The sequence below is a fragment of the Lagenorhynchus albirostris genome, chromosome 2, assembly GCF_949774975.1.
Source record: "Lagenorhynchus albirostris chromosome 2, mLagAlb1.1, whole genome shotgun sequence".
In the NCBI taxonomy this organism is placed as follows: domain Eukaryota; kingdom Metazoa; phylum Chordata; class Mammalia; order Artiodactyla; family Delphinidae; genus Lagenorhynchus; species Lagenorhynchus albirostris.
The window spans coordinates 105,882,883-105,910,230 of record NC_083096.1 but is presented as its reverse complement, the minus strand read 5'-3'; positions in this window follow the sequence as shown (position 1 = coordinate 105,910,230).

Genomic DNA, 27,348 nt, shown 5'->3' with positions numbered 1-27,348 from the left:
TGAGGGCAAAAAACACTAGACCTAGCATTAAGAAGACCATTCACAACCTTCCAGAAACAAAATACAGACACGGGCAGGCATATCGGAGAAGACCCAAGACCACATGGCCAGTATTCTCTTTCTTTCCACTTGTTTTGCTGTTGGGCTTTTCTCTCCTGGCTCTGAAAGAGCTTGAACTTCAGAACACCCCCAAAGGACTAGGCAGCACAGTCCAAAACCAATGGAAAAGTGACGTGAACCCTGCCATTATGTAATGCAGTGGAAGAGCCCCTTGGTTGGGCTGCTTTACGAGAAACAACTCCTGACACATCTGGGACAGAAAACCCAATAGGACAAACAGGGGAGGAATTTTTGTTTGTAAGAGGAAAGGAAAAAAAGGATTCCAGCCTTGACCCAGACTGACTGTAGCGTCCCGCCTGGGAAGCAGCAGGTGGGGGTCCTCCTGAGGGCGTTGCAAGCAGGGGCAGCACCTGCAGGTCAGAGGCAGGGGCCAGCATGGGGCTGGAGCCAGAGCAGTGCAGGAGTGAAGACGGGCCAGCCTCCAGCCAGCTTTCTGTATTTGGGGAGTCTTCAGGAAAACAGGCCAAATCATGCAGTCTGCTTTCTCCTGCCTTATTTAGTTATATTAGTTTAAATGAAGTACAAAAACAAAACAAATCCCTAGTAACATTTAAAGAGGTTTTTCTGCTCACCATGAGGTCAGCCTGAGCTTTGGAATCAGACCAGTATTTAAATCTTGACTCGCCCCACATGATGCCAAGGAGTGTGTGAGGGTGGGACGGAGGGACTCTATCCTCATCTCCATCTGCCCCCACAAGCCACCCCAGAGACAAAATAAAAATAGCACCACATACATCAACTCTTTAAAATGTCACTAAACGCATCATTAGAAAACGCAAAAGAGGCAAATGCAGCTTCATGATAAGTCTCCAGGTGTTCATTCCAACCCAGTTGTCGCCCCTGATCCCCTCTTATATCAAAACTCTGAAGCCTCCACTGGCTCCATGAATGAATATCTTCTTGCTCTTGGCAAGTTGTCTTGGGTCCTTTGTCCGGGAAGCGACTTCCCTGGGCCGTGGTGAGGACTGCACGAGATGACAGAGAAACCACCTGTTTGCTTCCACTCCCCACTTTTGCTGACAGAAGCTTGGTCCCAGGCTGCTTCTGAAGTAGCCTTTGCTACTGTGTGCGCTGGGAACTGTGGAGCACAGGAGAAAGTGGAACTTGCCTCTCCTGGGTCCTCGCTTGTCTGGATGGAGCCCAGTATTCAGAGCAGCTGAGTTCTCACAGTTCAGTGCTTTCAGTGCTTCAGGAGAAGCAGTCACTCATCCAGCTGAAAAGGCAGAAACCTCAAGGGCAAAACTTCAAAACCAAGATCATTAAAATATGGATCACAGGTTCACCCAACTTCCCACCCAATATCAGAATTGCTTCCACAGCTTCCTCCATTGGGTAATCAGCCAGGATCTTCTAGAAACAGCCAGGTGTTTCACAGCCTTCCTTGTGAGGTGTCCACTCCACCGCCAATCAACCTTATGTTGAACCAAATCCACTTTTTTGTAACTTCTTCCAACTGACCCTTGTCCTGCATTTTGGAGCAAACCAGAATAAGTAGAATCCCTTTTCCACACGACCATCATTGAAATATTCTACTGCAGTTATCAGGTCTCCCCCATTCCCTATCCAGGTCACCTCTTTTTCAAAGTTAAATACCTCCACTCCCTCAACATGATACACAGAATTTTAGCATCCTATTTACTTACTTTTTTTTTTTTTTGCGGTACACGGGCCTCTACCGTTGTGGCCTCTCCCGTTGCGGAGCACAGGCTCCTGATACACAGGCTCAGCGGCCATGGCTCACGGGCCCAGCTGCTCCGCGGCATGTGGGATCCTCCCAGACCGGGACACGAACCTGTGTCCCCTGCATCGGCAGGCGGACTCTCAACCACTGTGCCACCAGGGAAGCCCTATTTATTTACTTTTGAACTTGCTCTTATTCATCAAAGTGTAATAGGGAAGAACATTTTGTATTCTACTAGAAGTTTTTCACTAAAGAGATGCTGCCTATAAGCTTAAATTATACATAATGGCCCATCTCTGGGAACCCTGCCTCCCAGGTAATGAGCATTAAGCTAAAATACCTTTGTTTAGCTCACAGGAAACATCCTGACCAGGCCCACCTATGGATGACCAGGCCCACCTATGGATGACCAGAACCAGGAAATGTTTGACTTTTAGTATAAAAGAAGCCTAAACTCTAACTCGGGCAAGATGGTTCTTTGGGGCACAAGTCCACCATCTTCTCGGTCTGCTGGCTTTCTGAATAAAGTCCCTATTCCTTGCCCCAGCAACTCCTCTCTTGATTTATTGTCTGTCGTGCAGTGAGCAATATGCGATCGGACTCAGTGGCAAAAGAACCTTTGGAGATTTTATCAACAATAGGGGCCATAAGTGAACCCAAAGCTCCCAGATGCAACTCAAACAAGGCAGAGTGTAATGAGAGTACTGCCCGTGTTGATCTGTATATTAGCATAGCCTTTTTTTTTTTAGCAGCCAAGTACATTATTGACTCACATGTAGTTTGGGTCAACTAAAACTATTGGTTTTTACTTCTGATATTAAACAGCTCTAGACTGACTGCCCTGGTAGAAACTTGCCTCATTTTCTTCTAAAGTACCTATGAAGCCACAGAAAGATAAAAACCCCATTTACCACCAAAGGCTAAGACCAACAGAAAATCAGTTACCATAGAAGGAATTTACACTTAAAATTTTTAAATGAGCAGGGAAAACAATTGGCTGTCATTCTGGCTTTCCCGCCAAGAAACAGAGGATCTCTGATCGTTTAAAAGAAGGCAGGATGAGGTTTTGTTCCTCCTGGCTGCTCCATTTCCCAATTAGAGACCTGGGGTCTACACCACAAGAAACCTGGCAGCTATCCTTTTACCATGTGGGTGTGACATTTCTAGTTGATATAAACATTTTTTGCCATCTCCATCTCTCAACATTCATTTAGAGACTAATTCTAGGAAATGTACGCGATGGGGAGTGTTGGATTCATTATATTCTTAAAGAAACAATCAGGAGAAATAAAATGCTGTATCTGATGTGTAAAGAAGTGTCCCAGTAGCAACACACAGTGAGGAAGGTATCAAAGACCAGACACGGAGGTAGAAACCTAGCTCAACAGAACCATACGATGGGAATGCTAGCTAAATTATCAGAATTGGGCAGACACCCAGTTCTCATCAACTCACAGAGCTGAGAAGATTCCATCATTACCCCAGTGTCCAATAAATAGAATCAACTAAAGCCTACGTACCGTGTCTGTGGGTGAATCTGAAACTAGCTCTTTCTCTTTTCATTCAAAAATGAGTAATCAGAAAAAGAAAAACTGTCATTGGAAACATGAAAAACCATTACACAGAAGAAAACCAGATGAAGAACATTCCTCTGAAAATGGCCTCCTGCAGGGGAACCAGAAAACATTTTTAGGAAACTCTGTAATACCCTTAGAAAGATGCAAGAAGACGTGGCTTCCAGGAAAGAGGGGCAGATAGTCACAAAGAGACAAAAGGATGGGATACAAAGACATGAGTGAGGTGAACAGCAATGAGAGATAGGACGCGTAAATAAGAATATTAACAACACCAAAAATATATTGTTTCATGTTAAATACTATAGCATGGAAGTATACATTGGAATGAGTAAAAAGCAGCACTAGCCCTATGGAAAAGTAAGTTAGTACTCTGGAGATCACACTTGAGATATTCTTCTATAATATAGAGGAAAATGAGGAAATAAAAATGGTGGGTGAGAAGATGGTAGACATGGAGGATAGAAAACATGATTCAACCTAATAAGCATGATAAGAACAAGAGCAAGAGAAACTGAGATAAATCAAAGACATAATTGAAAATTGCTTTCTTGTTATGAGAAATATTTGAGTATGCAGACTGACAAGACTCATGATATTCTAGGTAAAACTAAAGAAAATGACCTATATCTAGATGGATCCTGAGCACATTTTTGAATTAAGAGATAAAAGAATCTTTCAGGTACTCAGGTTAAAAAAATAATAATAATTTACTTACAAAGAAGCAGAAACTAGTCTAATCTCTGACTTCTTTGCAATGCTGTCAGAAAACAGTGCACCTGGATGTACAAAGTTTTGATGGAAAAGGATTGTGATGTATGAATTTTGTATCTAACCATGTTGTTATTGATTAATATAGGCAACAGAAAGACGTGCTCAGATAGTCAAGGACTCAGAAAATAGATCAGCCCAGGGTCTTTTCTTTTTTTTTTTTTTTTTTTGCGGTACGCGAGCCTCTCACTGCTGCGGCCTCTCCCGCCGTGGAGCACAGGCTCCGGACGCGCAGGCCCAGCAGCCACGGCCCACGGGCCCAGCCGCTCCACGGCACGCGGGATCCTCCCGGACCAGGGCATGAACCCGTGCTCCCTGCATCGGCAGGCTGACTCTCAACCACTGCGCCACCAGGGAAGCCCCCAAGGTCTTTTCTTGGATGTTATTGGAAGACATACACTGACTGATGAAATAATCAAAATTAACAACACATGCACAAAGGAGCAGGGCTTCCCTTACACAGCTTGGAACCATACTCGGGAATTCAGTAGATTGTATGTGTTGTCTGGCACATCGTATAGCAGAGACTACTTAGCCTTTGGGAGAGATATTGTTGCTTGCTACCCAACATCTTCCTTCCTTCCTCCTTTCCAACACTACCCCAGTTTTGTTCATATCCATCTCCTTATATAGCCATGAGCTTCAAAGAAAGCTAGCCTCTCCCAGACACAGGGTGTGGACTGTGGTTGGGCCACCTCCAGCCTGTAATTAGTTTAGGTATGGACATACAACATAATCCTGGCCAATAAGATATAACGGAAGTCCATAGGTGGAGACTTCTAGGAAAGTTTTCCCACTCTTAAAAAGAGACATCTCATAGAATACAGGCTCATCTTCCCTGGTCATTGCCATTTCTGGACCTGCCATTTCTGGGAACTGCTGCTGTCATCACACAGCCTTGAGAGGAGCTGGCCTGAGGACCATGCCAATATATGTAGGATGGCAAAGTTGGAAGAGGAGAAGAGCCTAGGTCCTTGCTGACATTATTGATTAGGTGAATTAACCAAACCTGGGCCTGCAGTGTAATACTAGGTGCATTTATTATTTAATCCAAATGAGCCAGATTTTTCTGTCACCTAGAGTCAAAAAAGCATCCCAAGTGGCACAGCCCTGAAGTGTTAACTTAGCTATTCCTCTACTGCTCCCACTCCCCTCTTAGTACCAAGAAGCATTTTTCTTGAGCCATATCCTTTAACCTACAGTTCATATGGAATCTCTTGCCTTATTTGATGATCACTTATAACAATAACTGGTGCTGTTCTTGTCCAGATTTTTCTAACAATGGCTCAGCTTATTATATAACGAAGACCCTGTGCCAAGAAAATTACTAAACAAAAGGTCTTTTCTCTCCCTCTTCACAAAAGCAGCATTGCATAGAATGACATAATGAACTTTTTCATTGCTAAAGAACTTGAGAAATGATTTTAATCATTTAATCATTTTTAAGCCTCATGTTAAATGATTTAACTCATTGGAATTTTTTTTAATGAAGAAAGACAATAAATCATCCATTGATAGACATTATATATTATTAAATGCCTCTTCTTAGATTATATGATTTGTGAATATTCCTGTATTAAATGACACTCAAAATCAGCATATATTATTATCTCCACCCAGTAAATGCATAAAAACTAAGAAAATAAATTATATTGTTTAGGATGATTCTTTCTGCATGGTGGAGCATGACTGATTATTATTTTCTTCTTTAAACTTACAGGTACTTGTATTCACTTTTGTCATATCTCTTCCTTTTTTTGTGAGTACGTGACCTTGCTTCACCCAGGAAGTACAAGGCAGCCCCTCACTTTCCTGAGAGGAGCCAAGTGGGCCATTCCCTCTCCTCTCAGCTCTGAAGAACAGATATATTTTCTTTCCCAATTCAGATTTCCCTGAGTTAGATTTACATCTTCTAGCTCTAGCAAGATCCCCCTACACCAAGGCTGCAGAGTTGGCCCCTCTCCCTTTGGTGCCCTTGATGCATTCACCCACACCTCTGAGGACTGTCCTACCATGAACACCAAGTTCTGCATTTCACCTCTGCTCTAACTTCCTCCGATAACTAGTTTCTTGACATTCCCCTTTGGAATTCTTTTTTCTGGCTTCTTTCCTGGATTACCTCCTAGAAAACTAGATGACTAGAAACCCTTTATTGTTTGTGGTAAATTGAAGGGCAAAGAGAGGGGGGTGTTCTCTAAGCCTTTCATCTTTATCCAGATGGGAGATTACCTTGCACTGGTAGCACTCAGAATGTAAAACACCTCAGGCAAGAACAATGGTCTAGCGCACAGCCTGTAGGTCAGCCTGACTGTCCAGTGACCGTATTTACTTCTTTTTTTTTTTTTTTTGCGGTACATGGGCCTCTCATTGTTGTGGCCTCTCCCGTTGCGGAGCACAGGCTCCGGACACACAGGCTCAGCGGCCATGGCTCAAGGGCCTAGCCGCTCCATGGCATGTGGGATCTTCCCAGACCGGGGCACGAACCTGTGTCCCCTGCATCGGCAGGCGGACTCTCAACCACTGTGCCACCAGGGAAGCCCCGTATTTACTTCTTAGATCAACATGGTCCCCAGGAAACTGCCATGGCGAATTACCTATTAGTTCTCTCTGTTCACTGTCTAGACCTCCTAAGAAAATGCTTTTAATTCTCTCCTGGTACATTTGTACCTGGAGGGAAGACGGATTGGCTTTGATCACCTGATATTCTGGTTCCTACAAGGGTCTCTCCTAACCCTCCTTCATGAGATGCTGAACACCATTTGACACCAAGATTGGCAGGGCCACTCCACTTGGGCAGATTCTGACTGTAAAAGGTACAAATAATCATTTGTTTTGAGGATGCCTATTTTGATGTGGAGGAACAGAGGCTTGACTCAAGCCAGTTCAAAAAAAGGGGAATCAACTTTTAAAGATATACACAAAGGAAAAAGGGATCAGTAATGGAATAGGCATTCAAGGACAGCAGCTATAGTATAGCTGGGCCCCATGGGAAAAGGAACCAGGAACTGGAAATCTACAAGGAACAGGGGCCACTTTCCTCGGACAGGGCATCTGTCTCTTTCTGAATGACCACTCCGTTCTCCTCCCTAAGCTGACCAGCTTCCTCTTCTTACCCATACTTTCAAATCCCTCATAACTTTGGAATGCCTATGGCTTATCATGGCCTCCTACGACCCTACCTAATGGCAACTCTTGATATAGATATTTGGCTTTTGTCTTCACTATTCATTAGCTTAGTTTTATAAAAGCTATAATTTAAATAGATAAGAATAGAGAGAGGATAGATAATGAAACCCCCAAAACCCATCATCCAGCTTGCAATTATCAACATTTTGTTAAACTTCTGACTTTCTCTTCTTAGAATGTTTTAAAGCAAATCCCAGAAATAATTTCATTTCACTTCTAAATACCTTTGTTCAATCTCCATATTTTAATATAATTAGATCTTTTCCATCAAAAAAGAATCTGATTGGCCTTATCTCATCATTTCAAGCCTAACCATACAACTGGACTGCCCATAGATTGGATGTCTTTGGGTTAGGTGACCAACCCAGTCCAATCAAGACTGACTGACTCTAATGACACTGCTTCTCCACAGGTCAAGAGTGGAACAGTTTTCTGTATAAGGGGATCAGGCTTAGTACACACTGTAAAATGTGATTAAGTCAGCTGTGATCACAGGGGCATCCACCAGGGCCAAGATTACGGTGGGGCAGGTGAAGTACTTGGGTCAGGCACAAAATTTAGAGAGAGCCCAAACACTTAGTAATCAAGATAAATAATATCTTAATGCAATGTTTTAGAGGAGCAAAATAACTTTTAGAAAATCTACAATGAACAAAATATCAAAATGTTAAATAAGGACAGTCTTTGCCTGTAACAAGAGTAATGAACATCCTACATTGAACGATTGTCTTGTGTCCTTGAGGTACTCTAATTCATTAGAGCATTTACTCCTCATAATGACCTGGGGAGGAAGGTATCATTAAATATCTTATTAAAATTCTTGGTATCAAATTATATTTTCAATGTATTTTTAATAAAAAGCATTTATTGGTAAAACTAAATGTAAGGCAACAGAAATTCAGTCAAGGCAAAAAAGTGACCATAGTTTCTGTTTTTAAAATGTCTTCTTTAATCTTCCCTTTTCCCGGTTTGCCCAGTTAAGTGACCTAACTTGCTCAGAAAAATAACAAACCCTTTCCAAAAGAAACAACATTTAAATCAAAGAAAATCCTTACAACAACAGTGTTTTTAAACGTGATTGTTTTAAGGCTCTGATATTTCCGACAGGCTGAGTTTTTGGAACCTTAAATTGGGGTGCTTCATCACTCAGGGGACTAATCCTTCAGGGGATTTGCATAGCTGCATTTGGGAAGTTGCTGGGAGAGGTTATTTTGCCTTTGAACTATGATAACTCTTCAACAAAAAGGAGGTTTCCATTATTATTATTTAAACTGGAACCGTAATGACAGGCAGCTACTATTAATCATTTACTTATTTTACAACTATTCATTGGGTGCCGTCATGGTCCAAAGCACTATGCTTGGGACACAACTATGAAATGAAACAACCAAAATTCCTGCTGTTCTGAGACAAACATTTGATTTTCAGTATTATGGCAGAGCTCAGAGTGGTGTCTGATTTAGGGCCTGATTTTACCATATTTAAAAGAAATAGACAATTTTCATTTGTATAATTATATGAAAAATAGGAAATGCCTCAACTCGTTATAATTTGAATGTACTGGAATAACCTCCAATCAGTAAAAATCCCTAGACCTATATTATCATTCTCCTAAATATTCTAACTCATTCCCAAATAATGGCTTATTAATTCTACAGCTAAACATTCAATGATTAGCAGATTTGCTTGTGCTACATGGTTTGTGTGAATTGGGAAGCATGATTTTCCCTTTCTTCTTCTAAACTGCTTTTCTGAAAACAATTCAAAAAAGCAATAAAGAGTTAGTGAATTCTGTCCTTCATGATTTTATCCTGTAAATGAATAAGGGTGGTTAATTTTATGACAATTTTAATCTCCTTTTCAAATTATTTCTGCCATAATATATTCCCATACATTATCAGATAACTCTCAGCTGCTCTATGGGTTGAGACATGACTTTTTGGTAACGCCATGGGGCTCCAATGGTAGCAATCCCAATACAGAGATGTTCCCTCTAATTATCCAGGTCTGTAAGACAATTCTTAAGAATTGTGTTCCAGCACTGCTGGAACAAACCTTCATTAAGATAGATGATCTTATTGGTTCTATAGTTTACATTATTCCTTTTGAAATCTTACAAAGACACTTGTTTTCTTGAATAAAAATGTCTCCAGTTTCCATAGTTATACCCTATCTTTGCATTGAAATGCAATTGCAGCTACAATCAGGAATGAAAGAGATGACATCACTACTGATATTAGAAAAACAAAAGGATTATAAGGGAACGCTATGAACAACTGTATGTCAACAAATTAGACAACTTAGATGAAATGGACAAACTCCTAGAAAGACAAAGACTATAGAAACTGACTCAAGAATAAGTACAAAATCTCAGACTTCCCTGGTGGCACAGTGGTTAAGAATCCTCCTGTCAATGCAGAGGACACAGGTTTGAGCCCTTGTCCAGGAAGATCCCACATGCTGCGGAGCAACTAAGCCTGTGAGCCACAACTACTGAGCCTGTGCTCTAGATCCCGCAAGCCACAACTACTGAGCCCACATGCACAACTACTGAAGCCTGTGTTTCTAGAGCCTGTGTTCCACAACAAGACAAGCCACTGCACTGAGAAGCCTGTGCACCACAACGAAGAGTAGCCCCCGCTCTCCGCAACTAGAGAAAGGCCTGCACGTAGCAACGAAGACCCAACGCAGCCAAAAATAAATAAATTTATTAAAAAGAAAAAGAATAACTACAAAATCTGGATAGACCTATAACAAGTAAAGAGATTAAATTAGTAATTTTAAAACTTCTCTTAAAGAAATGCTCAGGCTTACTAAAAGAGTGAGAAAGGAATCGAAGCATATCACTACAAAACTTCATCAAATCACAAAGGAAGACAGCAAGAGAGAAAGAAAAGAACACAGGAAAACTTTAAAACAGCCAGAAAATAATGAACAAAATGACAATAGTAAATACTTACCTGTCAATAATTACTTTAAATGTAAATGGATTAAATTCTCCAGTCAAAAGAGATAGAATGGCTGGATGGATTTAAAAAAAAACAAGATTCAATAATATGCTGCCTATAAAAGATTCACTTTACCTTTAAGGACATACATAGACTGAAAGTGTAGAGCTGATAAAAGATATTCCATGCAAAGGTAACTGAAAGAGAGCAGGCGTGGCTATACTTACATCAGACAAATAGACTTTAAGTCAGAAACTGTCATGAGACAAAGTCACTGTATAATGATAAAGGGGTCAATTTATCAAGAGGATACAATTATAAATATATATATGCATCCAACATCAGAATACCTAAATATATAAAGCAAATATTAACAGAACTGAAGGGAGAAATAGATAGCAACACAGTAATAGTAGGGGACTTTAATACCCTATGTTCAACAATGGATAGATCATCCAGACAGAAAATCAACAAGTTGGACTTGAACTGTACTTAGACCAAATGAGCTTAATAGACATAAAAGCATATTTCATCAAACACATTCTTTTTAAGCACATATGAAACATTCTCCAGGATAAATCATATGTTAGGTCACAAAACAAGTCTCAGCCAATTTAAGAAGATTGAAATCATACCAAGTATCTTTTCTGAGCACAATGGAATGAAATTAGAAATCAATAATAAGAGGAAATGGAAAAGTAATAACCATGTGCAAATTAAACAATACATCTCTGAACAACCAGTGGTCAAAGAAGAAACCAAAAGAGAAATTTAAAAAATATCTTGAGACAAATGAAAATGAAAACACAACATACCAAAACTTATGGGATGCAGCACAGTTCTAAGTGGGAAGTTTATAGCAATAAATGCCTACATTAAGGAGGAAAAAAGATCTCAAACAGCCTAATTCCACACTTCAAGGAACTAGAAAAAGAAGAGCAAACTAAACCTAAAGTTAGCATATGGAAGGAAATAATAAAGATCAGACCAGAAATAAATGAAATAGGAAAAAACTGAAATAATAAATAGAAAAAAAACAGAAATAATAAACAGAAAAAACAGAAATAAAAATAGAAAAAAAAGAAGGCTCAAATGAATAAAATTATAAATGAAAAAAGAGACATTATAACCAACACCACAGAAAAACAAAGGATCATAAGAGACTACTATGAATGTTTATACACCAACAAATTAGACAAATTAAAAGAAATGGATATGTTCCTAGAAACATGCAACCTACCAGTGAGGTTAAGAAGAAACTGAATAACAAAGAAATAGGAAATCTGAACAAGCCCATAATGAGTAAAAAGACTGAATCAGTAATAAAAACCTCCCAGCAAAGGAAAGCCCAGGACCTGATGGCTTCACTGGTGATTTCTGCCAAACTGTTGAACAAGAATTAATACCAATCCTTCTCAAACTTTTCCAAAACATTGAAGAAGAAGAAATACTTCCAAACTAGTTTTTAGTTGGATTGTATCCAACTAAAAAGCTTCTACACAGCAAAGGAAACAATCAACAGCGTGAAGATACAACCTAGAGAATGGGAGAAAATATTTGCAAACCATACATCTGATAAGAGGTTAATATCCAAAACATATAAGGGACTCAAAAAACTCATAGTAAGAAAATAAATAGGGCTTCCCTGGTGGTGCAGTGGTTGAGAATCTGCCTGATAATGCAGGGGACATGGGTTCGATCCCTGGTCCGAGAAGATCCCACATACCGCAGAGCAACTAAGCCCATGAGCCGCAACAACTGAGCCCGCGTGCCACAACTACTGAAGCCCGCACACATACAGCCTGTGCTCTGCAAAAAAGAGAAGGCATCGCAATGAGAAGCCTGCACACCGCAACGAAGAGTAGCCCCCGCTAACCACAACTAGAGAAAGCCCACACGCAGAAACGAAGACCCAACACAGCCAAAAATAAATAAATTTATTTTTAAAAAGAGAAAACAAATAACGCAGTTTTAAAATGGTCAAAGACCCGAATAGATATTTTTCCAAAGAAGACGTACAAGTGGACAACAGGTATATGAAAAAGTGCTCAATATCACTATTCATCAGGCAAATGAAAATCAAAACCACAATGAGGTATCACCTCACACCTGTTAGAATGGCTGTTATCAAACAGACAACAAATAACAAGTGTTGGTGAGGACGTGGAGAAAAAGAAACCCTTATACAGTATTGGTAAGGATGCAAATTTGTATGACCATTATGGAAAACAGTTTGCAGGTTTATTTAAAAAATTAAAAATAGAACTACCATGTAATCCAGCAATCCCACTTTTGGGTATATATCCAAAGGAAATGAAACCAGGATCTTGAAGAGGTATCTGCACTCCCATGTTCATTGCAGCACTATTCACAAAGGCAAGATTTGGCAACAACCCAAGCATCCATCGACAAATGAATGGATAAACAAGATGTTACATATGTATATTTTTATATATTATATAAATGAAATTTAACTCTGAGAAAGGAGGAAATGCTGCCATTTGCAGCAACATGGATGAACCTGGAGGACATTATGCTAAGTGACATAAGTCAGACAGATAAAGACAAATGCTGTATGATCTCACTTATATGTGGAATCCAAAAAAAAAAAAAAATGTGGAATTTATAGAAGTAGAGACTAAAAAGGTGGCTACCAGGGACTGAGAGAGTGGGAGGTGGGGTGGGAATTGGGAGATGCTGGTTAAATGGTACAAAGTTGCAATCATGTAGGATGAATAAGTCTAGGGCTCTAATGTACAGGCATAAGGTCTATACTTAATAATATTGTATTGGTCACTGTAAATAAGCTGAGAGAGTAGATTTCAGGTGCACTCATCATACCCACAAAAAATGGCAGCTGTGATATGATATGTTAATTGCTTGCATGTAGTAGTTATTTCACTAGGTATACGAATATCAAATCACCATGTTTTATACACTAAATGTATACAATTTTCACTTTAAACTATATAAATTTTAAAAGAAAGAAAGCCAGTTTAGCAAAGTTGAGTGATAGAGATGTAGGATAAAACATGAGAGGTCAGAGGGTACGGTGTTTTAGGGGAGTACAAAGGAAGAGTGGGGCATGTAGAGGCATGTAGAATCTTATAGATTGTTATAAGCCTTTTCTTCTGAGCGGGAAGGGGAACTATAATAAGGTTTTGAGCAGATTAGTAAAATTATCTGACTTACATTTTAACAGGCTGCAGGCGGGCAGCAGCAAGAAGACCAGCTGGGAAGCTGTTGCCGTGGCCCAGACTCAAGAGAGTAATGTGGCTTAGAGTGGCAGTGGAGAAGGTGGTGAGGAATGATTAGCCTCTGTATATGTTGTGAAGGAGGAACTGACAGAATTCGCTGACAGATCCACTGGGATGTGGAGAAAGAGGGAAGTTAGTAAAGGAGAAATAAAAATGGGTTAATATATGTCAACTGTTTACATACCATAGAGCCTGGTTAATAGAAATCAGTGAATCAATTTCAGGTGTTATTACTATTATTACTACTTCCTGTTGTGAGAGTCATGGAAGGTAATGTATGGAACCTGTAAGTATTATCTAGAGTAAGGTGTTTATAAAATGATTAAACTCTGAGAGATAGGTCCCAACAGGAGATTGTGCCTCTCCCCAAAGCTGGCTGATGGGCAGGTGAGAAAGCTTCAAGCCTCAGAGATGAATTAAATGACTTATCCAGGTCCTAGCTAAGACTGTTGAATAAGATCAATAAGTGGCCACAGTCTTTGTTTCCCAGTACTTAGAATCTTAGTTACTTTCTTTTTCTTTTTTTTGGCCACACGGCACATCTTGTGGGATCTTAGTTCCCTAACTAGGGATTTAACCCAGGCTCTCAGTAATGAAAGCACCAAGTCCTAACCACTGGACCACCAGGGAATTCCCCTTAGTTACTTTCTTGAGTACTGTTTTTGTAATATTCATTATGTGTATATTTTTACTAAAAACAAATGCATATTCAATGCAGAGAATTTAGAAAACATAAAGGAAAAAAATTTTAACTACCCAGAAATAATATCACTCAGTTTTCTGAGACATATACATATTTTTTAAATTAAAGCTGGGGTCATACTATACATACTGTCTTGAAGCCTGCCTATTCATTTAAAAATACGTTGTTTCTTTGACAATGTTCTTCCACAACATCATTTTCAATGGCACATAATGAATACATTACAATCATGTATTCTCTATTTGCTCAATATTCAGGCTATTTCTAATTTTTTTGATATTATAAGCAACCCTGTGATGAACATCACGACTATCTCTTTGCACAGCTCTAATTTCATAGAAGAGCCTCCTGGAGGTGGAGCTGCTGGGTCCAAGGACATTCTTAAAGCTTCTGTTACATGTTGCCACCAACTTAATATTGACAGTCCGGGACACACATTTTTACAACTGAAGACTCCTTGAGGAACATAGTAGAAAAGAATTATGAACTTAAAAGAATTTCAAGTCCAGTCTTTATATCCTATTCGAAGATGTGAAATGACTTTACCTCTATTTTTCAATGCCTCTATTTCCCAAATGAAGCTAAGGCGCTTTCTTCAATGCAGTGAAAAAGCCCCTTGAAAAGATTGTGACTTCCCAAAGTACGTATTACCTAAACCAAAGAATCCTCAGAGACCAGGCTCTGTCCTTACAATCATCGTTTATCCGGAGAAGGGGGAACAAATCTCCTTTGTCTTCCAAACCATTATCTCCTGTTTTATTTTTAATCACGTTTGGAACTTTACTGAATTGAGAACTGGGAACAAGGAACCAAAGAGCTCAAGAGCTAATTGTTGGGAAAAGCAACCTTCATCCACTGTCTGGTGTGAGTGGGCATTTCAGCCAGAAGGCCATGGGAGGAGGCCGAGGGCTCTGTTCTCTCAGCCACAAGACCTTGGCCCGGTGTTGAATAAAGTATGTGTTGCACTTGGAGATGGTAGGCTGGGCTTTGCCAGCTGACCCAGGGAGGATGTCCCTACCCTCACCCCAGGCAGGGGAAGGTGGTGTTGGGCTGCCTCCGAGGGGGTGCTAGGAGACAGGGGTGGTAAGGGCAAAGGGGGAAAGCAGGGGCAGTTGTGCCCCCGGTAACTGTGGGAACAGCCCTTCCTCAGCTCTCACTCCCCACCCTCCACCTTGGACCTTAGACCTGTGTGAGTCCATATCATTGGGCATCCAAAGTTTCTGCATCGGGCTGATGGAGCAGTCCCCACAGAGAAAGCCGAATTTCCTCATCATGGTTGAATTGAAGCCATTCACTTGGATGACGCAGCACTGGAGTCCGGCACTGGACTTTTTCCTTGTCCAGGTCACAAGACCGCCAAGGATTTGCTGGATAGCAGTGCTTTCCCAATATACAAAGAGTCACCATGAACTTGTACAAAGGCCATGAACGTCAACTTGGGAAGAAGGATCCCTGACCAAAACTCAGAACTCTCTCCAGGAAATCTCAGGGCCCTTGCTCAATAAACTTGGATTCCCCTAGAAAACCTCCAAGCTCCCCCAAGGCACATGGCTTTCACAGCACCCCAGAAGGACCCCCAGTTGCTTTTTTCTATGGAGGCCATGAAGGCACCCACTTGAATGAGGTCACCTAGCCTAAGGGGTGCAGCAGGATGGCTCCTCTGATGGCAAAGCACCATTCTTCCCTGGAAAGTGCCCACTTTCCTCCCTCCCAGGTTCTCACATGGACCACATTCCAGGATGGTGCTCCTCTAAGTGCACCAGTGGCCCTGCATGTGACCCAAAGTCCCGTGGAAACCACAGCAACTGCAGAGACCTGAGGAGCCACAGGCATATGTGTCATCATGATCTCAGAGATCCACCCCTCAGGCAGCTGTCTGAATGTCACAAAAATCAATTAACTACATTAAATTGACTTCTGGGGTGTTAACCCAGAGCAGCCACTGACATCCATCCCTCAGGCTTCGCAGGGCAGTGAGCGCTGATCTGAGTCATTGTACAATGGGCCCCAATGGAATCCAAGTATAAACAGGGAGGTGCAGGTCTGGCCCATCCCCTCTGAGTCAGAGCAGGCCTCCCGCTTGCAGTCCCCCAGACCTGGCTGCCCCTCCTCCCTTGTGTGGGGCACACTCCCCGAAGCAGCTCACCCTCCTGCAGGAGAAGACACAGGGACACCTGCTCAGGAATCCTGGGGCTGACGGGAGGGGACAGCAGGTTGTCCTTGGTTGGTTTTAATCCCACACCTCCATTTCTGAGCAGATGCACTTTTCTTCCTCCTTCTCCTTCTCTCCTTTCTTTTCCTTTGCTTTGCTTTCTATTTTCCCACCTCCAACTTGGGAAGTAGGAATTGGCAATACTCAAATGACCCTATAGGCAGATAAAGATAGAAAGTCTAGAAAGATAGAACATCCCAAGAATTGTTTGGAAAGCATCTGCTATTATATCATATACTTTATCACATACACAGATATACAGAAAAATCATACCTTTGTTTAACTTGTTGACACTTTCTTTGTGGTTTAGTTTAGTTTAGTTTTTGAATTACAGGTGGGTCTATGGGAACAAACACCATCATCTTTTCTTCTTTTCTGAGCTTAGAGACGCTAAGGTCCTGTGGGCGAGGTGAGTTTTGAGAAGCTGTGGCTGGGGTTAGTATTAATCAGGGGAGACAAGCTTTCAGAACTAAAGTCATGTCCAATAGTGCAATAATATTCGCGATTGTCGGTAGATGTGAGCAGTCTCAGCTACTTTGGGAGGCAGCAGTAGAGCGTAGGGTTAAAAGCACCAAAGTTGTGGTCACGCAGGCTGAGTTCAAAACTCAGTTTACACCCTGAGTGATCTCAGTGAGTTATTCAGCCTCTCTCAGGATCCGTTTTGTCACTCATAAAATAGGTGGTCCTGAGGACTGAACGAGCTAACACGAGTAAACCACTTGATGCATGTTGTAAATATGCAGTAAGTGATCGCTATTATTCTGTAACATATATTTTTTAAGTGAATCTGTTGTTTGTATTATTAAGACTTGCAATATGATAAATTATGTTTCCTTTTAAATGTTTTCTAGTAAGTAAACTATTGGGTTTAAAAAAAAACACTTGTTTTTTTAATATAAAAAACTCTCTATTGAGTACTGTTAAATAAGCTCTTAGATTAAGAATGTAAACCTCAATACAGGTATAATTTATTAATTTTCTCAGTTGAAGATATTATTATCATGGAAGACAATTAAGTTAATTCGTCAAGTTCACCTATAATTTAAAAAAGTAAAAGAGATCTAGAAAGAGTGGAAACACTTTCCTTACCTAGACTCTGGTCATTACCATCTTAAGTTGACTTAGACCCAAATGATGAGAAGTGAAAGGCAGCTGACCCAAAGTGACAGAGGCTGGGAAGCTGGGGGAAGGGCTTCCATCTTGGAAAAGACCAAAACAAGAGCTTCCGCGAAAGTAAAGATTCACACAGGAAAGGCCTGGAAAACCCACAGCTAAGTGGAGGGCTCCTACCGTGGTTCTGATCCCCCGATGGTGACTGATAACTCCCATTGTGTCCAGGCCTGGTGCTTCCGGGCAGGAAATCCCAGCCCCCGAACCAGGATAAGGCCAGCCTGGGAGCAGGTCCTGTGAGGAGCATCTCACTGCCATTCCCACTTTCCTGACAGGGTCAGGTTCAGGCTCCCTTTCCCAGGACCTCAGAAGTCCGAGAGGTCAGGGCTGTTGCAGGCTGGTGTGGAATTCAGCCTCTTCTGCGTGGGGGTCAGTTGTTAAAGCCAGGTCTGGGAGTGGGAGTGGGGTGCTTGCCAAGGGATGGGGTGTGAGGAGGGTGAACGATGAGGAGTGAGAGAGAAGAAGACACGAATTTGAAGGTTCACAAGGTGGCTTATATTTGGGGGACATAGGGAGGTCAAGGGTCATGGTAGAAGGTGATTTGAGGGTTGAGATAGGAAGAATTATCTCTGCCCTGCATTTGAATATTTTTCCCAGTTTTAACTATATTTTGGTTAATCTCGCTAATAAGTGAGGACATAATAAATCTGTGTTTTTGCAAAATCTGCTTATTTTCATGGTGATACTGAGCCCTGGGAGGTCCAGCTGGGCATCTTCCTGGCGTCCTTTTGGCATATCCTAGTCACACATTTGTACCAGAGTCCCAAATAAGTAGGCTTTAAAATGCCTGACCTAGGTGTGCCTCTGCCTGTGCATTTTTAAAGATGGGATAAGAGAATCTGGGAGAATTTCTAATGATAAACTAATAATAAACTCATACAGACTGTTCCAAATGCTTTAGCTATAGTAATTCATTCAATCCTCATAACAACTCTTTGAAGTAGGAAGTAGTATCTTCTCCATTTTACACATATATAAACTGAATCACAGATAAGTAATTTCACCAAGGTCACACAGTTTATAAATGGCACAGCTGGGATTGAACGCTGGCATTCTGGCTCCACTGACCATGTTCTTACCAGTTACACTATGATGTCTTTCATTAAATTATCACTTTGTATCTTAACTTTAAAACAAGAATCAAAATGTGATAATAGCTGTTTTTTAAAAAATCATGTTACTGCTTTTTTTCTGAATATAAAATTTATAGTTATTGTAGAAAATTTGAAAAAAATTTTAAACTTCACAAAGAAGAAAATTAAAACCACCATACTCTCGCCACACAGAAATAACTACAATTTACACTTTATTATATTTTCCTTCAGACTTTTTTCTATGCATAAATATGTGTACATTATTGAGCTAATGCTCTTCATAGTATTTTGTAACCCGTTTTTTTCCCCTGAACGATGTATCACAAATGTGTTTTATGCCATGCAGTATTCTACAACTTGATTTTTAACAGCTGTTAAATATTCCACCATTGCATTCCATGATTTATTTAACCAACTCCCTGCCATTGGACATTCAGTAATTACCTTTATTTTTCCCACTTTAAAAAATAACTCTGTGATAATCATAATAATTACCACTTTTAAATATGTATTTTCATTCTGCTAAAACAAAGAGGGTTTGTTACTGTGACAATTATCCAAGAAGGTCTCAGTTTGAAAACAAAGTTCTGAGAAGTTTGAAAGGCCATCTAAATGCAGCATTCAGGTCTCCCCGGCTTGCAGAGCACACGGATCCTCACCCAGGCCAAGGCAGCATGGAGTATTCATACATTCAGCTGGTTAATACTTTGGGGGCACCTACTATTTGCCAAGCACTATGTCAGGAGCAGGGAATATAACCTCCAGGGCAATCATGGAGCTTTTAAAGAGAGAGACTAAGAGCCCAGGGTCCTAGAGTCAGATGGCTTGCTCTGGCCCCAAGAAGTCTAGCTGTGTGACTTTGGGCAAGTAACTTTACTACTCTGAACCTCAGCCTATTCATCTGTGAATAAAAATAACAATACCCACCTCATGGATTGTTATGAACATTAAATGAGATAATACCTGTGAAGGTTTCCTACAATGTCTGATACATACTAAGTGCTCTACCTATTATTATCATTAACTCTAACTCTGCCCTCCTGCTTTTATCATTGAAGATTTGTCCATCTGAAGCTCTAGTCCCATCTCTCAATAATTCTAAATCTCTCCATTATCTACTGAAGAAAAGTCATCTATTCTCCCACCAGCAGCCTAACTGAGGCAACTGTCTAACCTATTATCACTTGAGTGGCGCACACTGTCAAGGAAAAAGGAAACACGAAGTTAACAGATAAAAATAGAGTTCAACAGTTAGCCTTCCAAACTGCAGTAGATACTTGATGAGTCTTGAAACTTAGAGTCAACAAAACACAATTGCTTAAAGTTTACTCTGGACAAAGAGATTTCCTCAGTGAGAGAAAATCCTGCCCAATGCCTCATGTTCCTTAGAGTTCAGTTTCCATTTTGAAACACTAAACCCTCCAGTTACTCTTCTACAAATTACATCTGCTGTGGCCCACACAGCAACCGTATCACTAACGCTAAGTGTGGAGCACCGAATGCTTCATTCCAGCCAGCATATTTTCCATCTTTTCTGTGGTCAAGAGCTTCATGAGAATCCAGTACTGCAAAGCAAAAAGGCACTGGGGACAACACTGCGATGGTTGTTCTACCATTTTTACTCCCTCCCCCTGCAAAAAAATCAGCATTTCATTCTCATTCTTTGATAGGGTTACAAGACTAATCTTCTTTTTTTCCCCCTGTAACTTGTATTATTTAAATGGCAAAACACAGTCCAATACAGCGCTAGCAGGAGTGGAGATCTGCGAGGTGAAATGGGAAGGGATGCCCTCATGCATGAAGTCACAAGAAGCCCCAAGTTAGCTTAAAAATCTTCTCAGCTATTTATTCCGTCTTTTAAAAATGCTGCAAACTGTGGGAAAATAAAGGTGGCTCTCTGTCATCCGTGAAAATTGATTGGGCGGGAAATGTGACATTGAGGGGAACCAAATTTAGGAGTAATTGAAGGGGCTGCGTAATCTAACAGGTGGAGGATCAAACTGGGTTTTCTCTTCCTTCAGCCGTTACCAACAGGGTTCTAGAGCTGGCTTCACACTTCACTTCTCAATCCTTTAGTTTTCTTTTTTGTAAATTGAGAGTCACACTACTAGGTAATCTCTAAAGTCTTGTACAAGTTTCTATGAGATATTTTTTAAAACATATTTTTGCACATTTATTAGAATTGGGAAGTCCGATAAATGTGTTTATTAATACTGTGGATGGGCAAAGAGCATGAACAGACAATTCATAAGAAAAGAAACAAATAACTAATGAACATTTCCAAAGAAGGTTAAAGGTAATAATAATCACAATTTTCCTCTTACCCGAATAATAACTCTTAAAAAAAAGTTTGTATTAAAGAGGTTTAAAAGAGTTCGGTGGAGAGTTGAGATAAACTTGCTTGCTGGAAAGATCATGGAGATAACAGTAAGCTCTAAATCAGCCGGGGTCTAAGCAGAGTGGGGCCTGCTGTCTCACAGCCTGGTCCTCCCACTGTTCCCTCTGTGGACTCGGCTGGTTTTCTTTGCCTGGAATCCGGGCCCCTTCTGCTGTCAGCACTTCTTGGGCAGCCACTCACCCCTGACTCTCAGGCCATTTGTTTGGGGGTTGCTGGCCAATCCCTGGTCACTCCAGTGGAACAGTCCTGGGACTTTTGTCAGAATTGTCAGGAAAATGAGGTTTCTTTTTGCTGCCACTAATAGCTATAAGAAAATAGCAGAAAGTAGAAGTGTGGTTGCCAGGAGCTGGGGGAGGGGGAAAGAAAGAGCTGTGTGTAATGGATATAAACTTTCCATTTTTCAAGATGTACAAGTTCTGGAGATCTGTAGCACAACAATGCGAATATACCTAACACTACTAAGGTGTACACTTAAAAATGGTTAAGATGGAAATATGTGCTTTGTAACCACAATTAAATTTTTTTTAATAAGAGAGAAAGAAAGAAGGAAGGAAGGAAGGAAGGAAGGAAGAGGGAGGAGGGAAGTAAAACATAGGCAAGGAGGTCCTATGCCCCATGAAAAGGGCCTAACTAAAAATGAAGTCAAAACAGAGAGCAAAGCTGAGAAATCAAGCCCTGATAGATTTGGATGAGTTCCTGGATCCAGTCGTGCCTGAAGCTTGTCCTATGCATGGACTTTTTATGTCATTATTATTTTTTTAATTGAAGCGTAGTTGATTTACACATATCGTTATTATTTTTGAGGTCATATATATACAAGGTTTCAAAAGTCAAAGAATATTATAAGGTTTATAAACAACAACCACAGAAGCCCAACTAACTCCTCCCTGTCTCCTTTATCTTCCTCTTAAGTGTTTTCTTCTACTTTGTCTGGTGTTTATGTCTGTATTTTTAACCAATAGGGTTATACAGCTACTTTTCAGGTCAATAGTTTTATGTATTATCTATTGACTCTGTATATACAGAAGATGAGAATTCAGCACTATTGCTTCTCATTATCCCTCACCCTACATCACTCTTCCAAAACAGATATGTTACAATTTTTGGTTAAATCACTACTTAGTGATTACCTTTCTTTCCTTCACTGTTTGTTTTTTCTATAGGGAATAATTTCCTCCCTTTTAGCATCTGTTCATTTTTTACTACCATAATTTCTTCTACACTCACAAGAACATTGTAAAAACCCCTGAATTCAACTTTCATTTTCAGTTCAATGTCTCGTGCTCTTTCAGTTCCAGCTTTTCCTAGAGACACTCCCTCCGGGAGCTTTCCATTGCCTGCTTTAATCTGGACTAGTTAACTTCCACGCCTGCTATGAGAATCCCCTGACTTGACTTCCAACACTTCTTGTGGCAGACACTACAGTGTGTTCACCCAAACAGATCCTTCTCCCTGAGCACAAAGCTAGGCTGTGTCCCTTTTAGCTGATGGAATGTGAGCAGAAGTGATGCTCTCCACTCGCAGACCTGATCCATAAAATCCCCTAAGAGTGCCTCTTCCTCTCCCCCAGAGTGACAGTAGGAGCTCCGTGGTAAAGATGGCACAGACTTTGTCAGCTGAGGCTTGAATAACTTTGTGGAGTTGGAGTCTCACCTCATTCTGCCATCTTTTTACCACTGATTGGACTCATGAATGAGAAATAATTTTCTTATGCTGTAGCCGTTCCTTTGTATAGCATTCAGTTCTTATTTCAAGAATGCAACATCACGTGTATCACTTTGAGGACATTGAAGGGTTTTTGTTGTTTTGTTTTTACTTTTCTTTTGCCTCCTGCATTGTCTGTTTCCTCTGAGTTTCTTTTGCCATCTCTCTGTTTTGCAACTGTCTTTCATGTTGAGTTTTTCCCTAAATATATGAGTATGATCATTGACTCTCTGACCATATTTGAAATTGAAGCATTAAAAAACAGATTAAAAGCTATGTGACCGTAGATCCAAATGAATGAGACAATTTACCAGCTTCATTGCCTGCTGGGGGACATCCCTCCTGGGACTGTACACACACACACACACACACACACACACACACACACACACACACACGCACACGCACATACATATACACACTATATCTGGAAGGATAGAGGAGAAAATGATGTTTATCTTTGGGCAAAAGGACCGGGAGACGGTATGGGAGTGAGAATATTTTACTGACCGTACCACTGTTTGAAGATTTCCTATATGTGTATCTATGACCTAGCCCCCTCCCACACAAAAAAATATTTTAAAGAATAGCATTAGATCCCCATCTACCGGCTTGTGACAGCAAGTTAAAGAGAAAGGTGAATATATGATCCAATTTTTTAAAAAAAATTTAAGAACATCAGTAAAAAAAAAAAAGCTATGTGAGCATGGGTGAGGTTTAGTGCCTGGTAATCTTCATTAGGGTGATAAGGTGACTGGCTGGCTTTTTTATTCAAGAAGCCCCAAATCTCAATATGGTAGGTCTTTTCTCCTGGGCTGGCCAATCTCTCTAGAGATGAATTTCCTGTCTAGACTCCCCCCTAGTCTCTCAAGTTCTGTGAGCTAAGTGGGGGAAGCAGCTGGAGGTCTCACATTCAGAATGTGGAATTCCCTGTTTTCCAAAGACTGTCTCCAACTCTTACATTTTCAGGTACCTCCCCTGCACAACCTTGCCATATCTAGTGTCTCGGGGTCTGGAACCTCTCTGGTTAAAGCCTCTCCCCAACAGTAAATCTTCAGTCTCTGCCAGGGCTGGGGAGAGGAGGGGGCCTCCTCATATACCCTTTCAGACGCTGTCTCTGTTTTCAGCCTCACACCGCCCCTCCGCCTTCAGAGGCTCCTTCATCATTAGTTCCTCAGCCTTTCCAGGGCTCTATGGCATGAACGGGCTTGCCTCTCCTTTGAATCTCTTTGTAGAGAGTATTAGGGTACGCCACCCAGGTGCTCCCTTTTCGATGGAGACTCTCATTTCCCAGCGGCTGGAAGTATTTTCTGATGAAGGCTTACAGCTGAGTTTCCTCCCAGGAATTGGCCCCGGATGAAGGAACCTGCCTCACCCAAGATTATCTCCCTTCGAGGGGCAGCCACATCCAATGACTAGCCCGTGGAGGGGTACAAAGGCCTGAGTCCCTTGCTTCAATTTGGGACCACTCTGAAGAGCTTCCTGTGAGGTCAGTTAAGACTGCCGTGACTGCATCCCAGTTCCACTTCTCTCTCTGCCCAGCCCTGCATCTTTCACTCCCCCTCAGGTGTGGTTCCCAAGAGCTCTGTCCAATAAACCTCCGGCATCAGATCTCCATCTCAGGGTCTGTTTCACAAGGAGCTCCGTCTAAGACCCCTTGTAGCTCTCTTTCATCTGATTTTCATATTCCAGACATTTACTGACATTTCTCATCTGCTGTTGTCTCCTCTCTTTGGCTTTGTGAGTTTATACCTATTTTTGTGTCCTCTACTCTCATTTCAATGATATTTTTACAAGGTATCTGAGATAAACACATATGTTCAATCCGTTGTGTTTAACCAGAAGCGTGAAAACATATACATAACACATAATGAATCTCCCAGCTTCACATAGGTCAAGCGACAATTATTAAAATTCACGCCATTTTCTGAGCACCATTTGAGATGCAATATTAAGAAATAAGAAAGCATAGGGTAAATACAACAGATTCCGATCGATCATCAGTGGAAAAGCTAGAGAGAAGCCCCCAAGCAATCCTGGCAAACCCCTCCCCGTGAATCCACACCCAGCTCAGAGCCTGCTCTCTTTTCTCTCTAGGCATTTGCACCAGCTGCTTTCTTGGCCAGAATGTCCTCCCCTTCATTTCACTTGGCCAAATCCTCCTAGTGTCCCAGAACCCAGCACAGAACACCATCAACCCCCCATACCCAGCATAAAGTCACCTCACACTTACCTTTATAATAGCACTTAATACACCAGGATTATAATTGCCTGTGACTTTGAGCTCCTTGAGCACAGAAACTGATTATTTTGCAACTTCTTAGACCTAGTATCTCTCACACTACCTAAGAGATAGTAGATACCCAATAGTGTGTGTGGAATAAGTGAGTCATTTGGATTAAATGGATTCATGGATGGATGATTCAAATACGCTCTCCCTGGGGGTCAGCCGTGGAGGAGGGGAGCCCTCATGCTTGGGGAGAAAAGAATTGTTCACTCATGAATGGATTTCCCCTATCCAGCCCTCACCCAAACCTCGGTGAAGCAGAGCCCAGAGATACTGGAGCAAATAGTCCAACCAAGTGCTATTGATCTGGGTTGACAGAAAATGGAAGAAAACATGCCAGATTAGCTATTTTGGAGTACTAATCTAGAAAAGGCAGAAAGGGGGAAGCCATACCTAAAAACCATTATTACCAGCCTGAAGTTGTAAAAAATCTATAAAAAGGAACCTCCATAATTGCCTACAATTTCAATAAGAGCACTACTACTCACATATATTTTAGGGATTTTTTAAAGATCTGTACATGTTTTAACTCCCTTTATCTTCACAATAGTCTTATGAGTTGGGTGCTTATTTACATTTTATAGATGAGGAAACTGAGCACAGAAGACTTGCCCAAAGCCATTCAGCTAGGAAGTGACAGTGCCAGGATTTGAATCCTAGCAGTCTCTTAACCACAAAACAAAAGCTCCGTCTCCTTGCATTTCCCAATTTCACCAACTCGCCTCCTCCTCCAAGTTGCTGAAAAGGAAATTAGCCCTTTTGGATGGAACAGCAATATTCCTGCTTTGGCAGCTTTCCCAGCTGCGTTCAGTCTCATAGCCCAGGTGTAAAAAAGTTATAACAAAAGTTAAGTGAAGAAGGGAGCTGGGAGGGAGAGAGACCCAGTGGATGCTGCTTTTAATCCCATCCCTTGAGAAATGAAATCTGAGAAAGAATCAGTGTAGAGGAAAAAAGGGAAAAAAAGAATCCTTGGAGGGCAGAGCCAACTGGCTGTGCCTCATGGCAGAGCTGTCCCCTCCAGGCCTTGTCACAGAGACCTGGGGGTCTGCTTTCAGATGACGAGCTTTGGTTTATGGACCCAGGAAGAAGGGAACCACATGCAGCAGGAATCAAGTCAGAGCCAGTGACTCAACCCACACAGGGGCCCGGAGGTCCAGGAACACATCACAAGATGCTGAGACACGTCTCAAACGCTTGCCAGTTGAGTCCATCTGGAACATGAGTTCTGAGCATGAAAGTGCAAGAGCAGAGAGACGAGGGGAGGAGGCCTGAATGTGCAGGTCAGTGAGAGCTGACTCAGATGACTTTGAAGGTCAGCCGGGACCATCCCGCCATGTCTCGGACCAGTGCCAAAGTGCTGAGGGTGGTCATAAGAGTCATGAGGCTGAACCTGGAGACTAGTTTCCCAAGTAGGGAGGGAAAGCAGCTTCAGTGTCTCCCAGCTTCTGCCCGTGCCCTCCCCTTAGGTCTCCTTATTCATGTCAGGGGCATCTGTTTTCTCAGGACAGCCCAGTCCTAAACATGGGAGGCAGAATAGAGGGACTGCCATCAAAAGTCCCAGGGGCAGTCTCCTTACTGTTCCCCTGAATCCTTTCAAAGGATTCAGAAAGGAGCTTGTAAGCTTGCCCATGAAATTGTTCCCACTTGACTAAGCAGAATGTTCACACTTTTATTTATTGAATTTGTGATGTGGAATTATTTATTCCATGTCTGTCTTTCCCCCTGAGCTGTAAATTTCACCAATATCCATTTAGTCTTGTTCACCAGCACCTACAGGAGTGCCTGGTACACAGTACAGCTGAATATATATTTGATGATTGATATAATCATAATAATAAATAATAATGATGATGATGACAATGAGTGGAATAAATGCATGGACTTACTCCAGCCCTTAGGGATTAGTATGAACAAAACCCTCCCCTCGCCTCTTTGCAGGGACCAGCATTCAGAGTCTTCAGATGCTCTTGTGCCCCATCCGCCACCCACCAGGGCCTCCTTTCCCATTTGCAGAGCTGGCAGCTAAAGCTCCCCCCAAGGAACGACCGGCGCTGGAGCCCTGGTCACGTGGTTCGGGCCCCAGTTACATCTCAGGTATCAGGGCTGGGCAGGGGTAGGGGCTGGACTGGGAAGGCTGGATCTCTGGGAAGCAGATGAACGACTCAGATGAAGAATTTGAGAAGTAGCGGAATCAGCTTTTGAAAGGGAATGTCAGTAACTCTGGGGAAAAACAAAGAAAAACG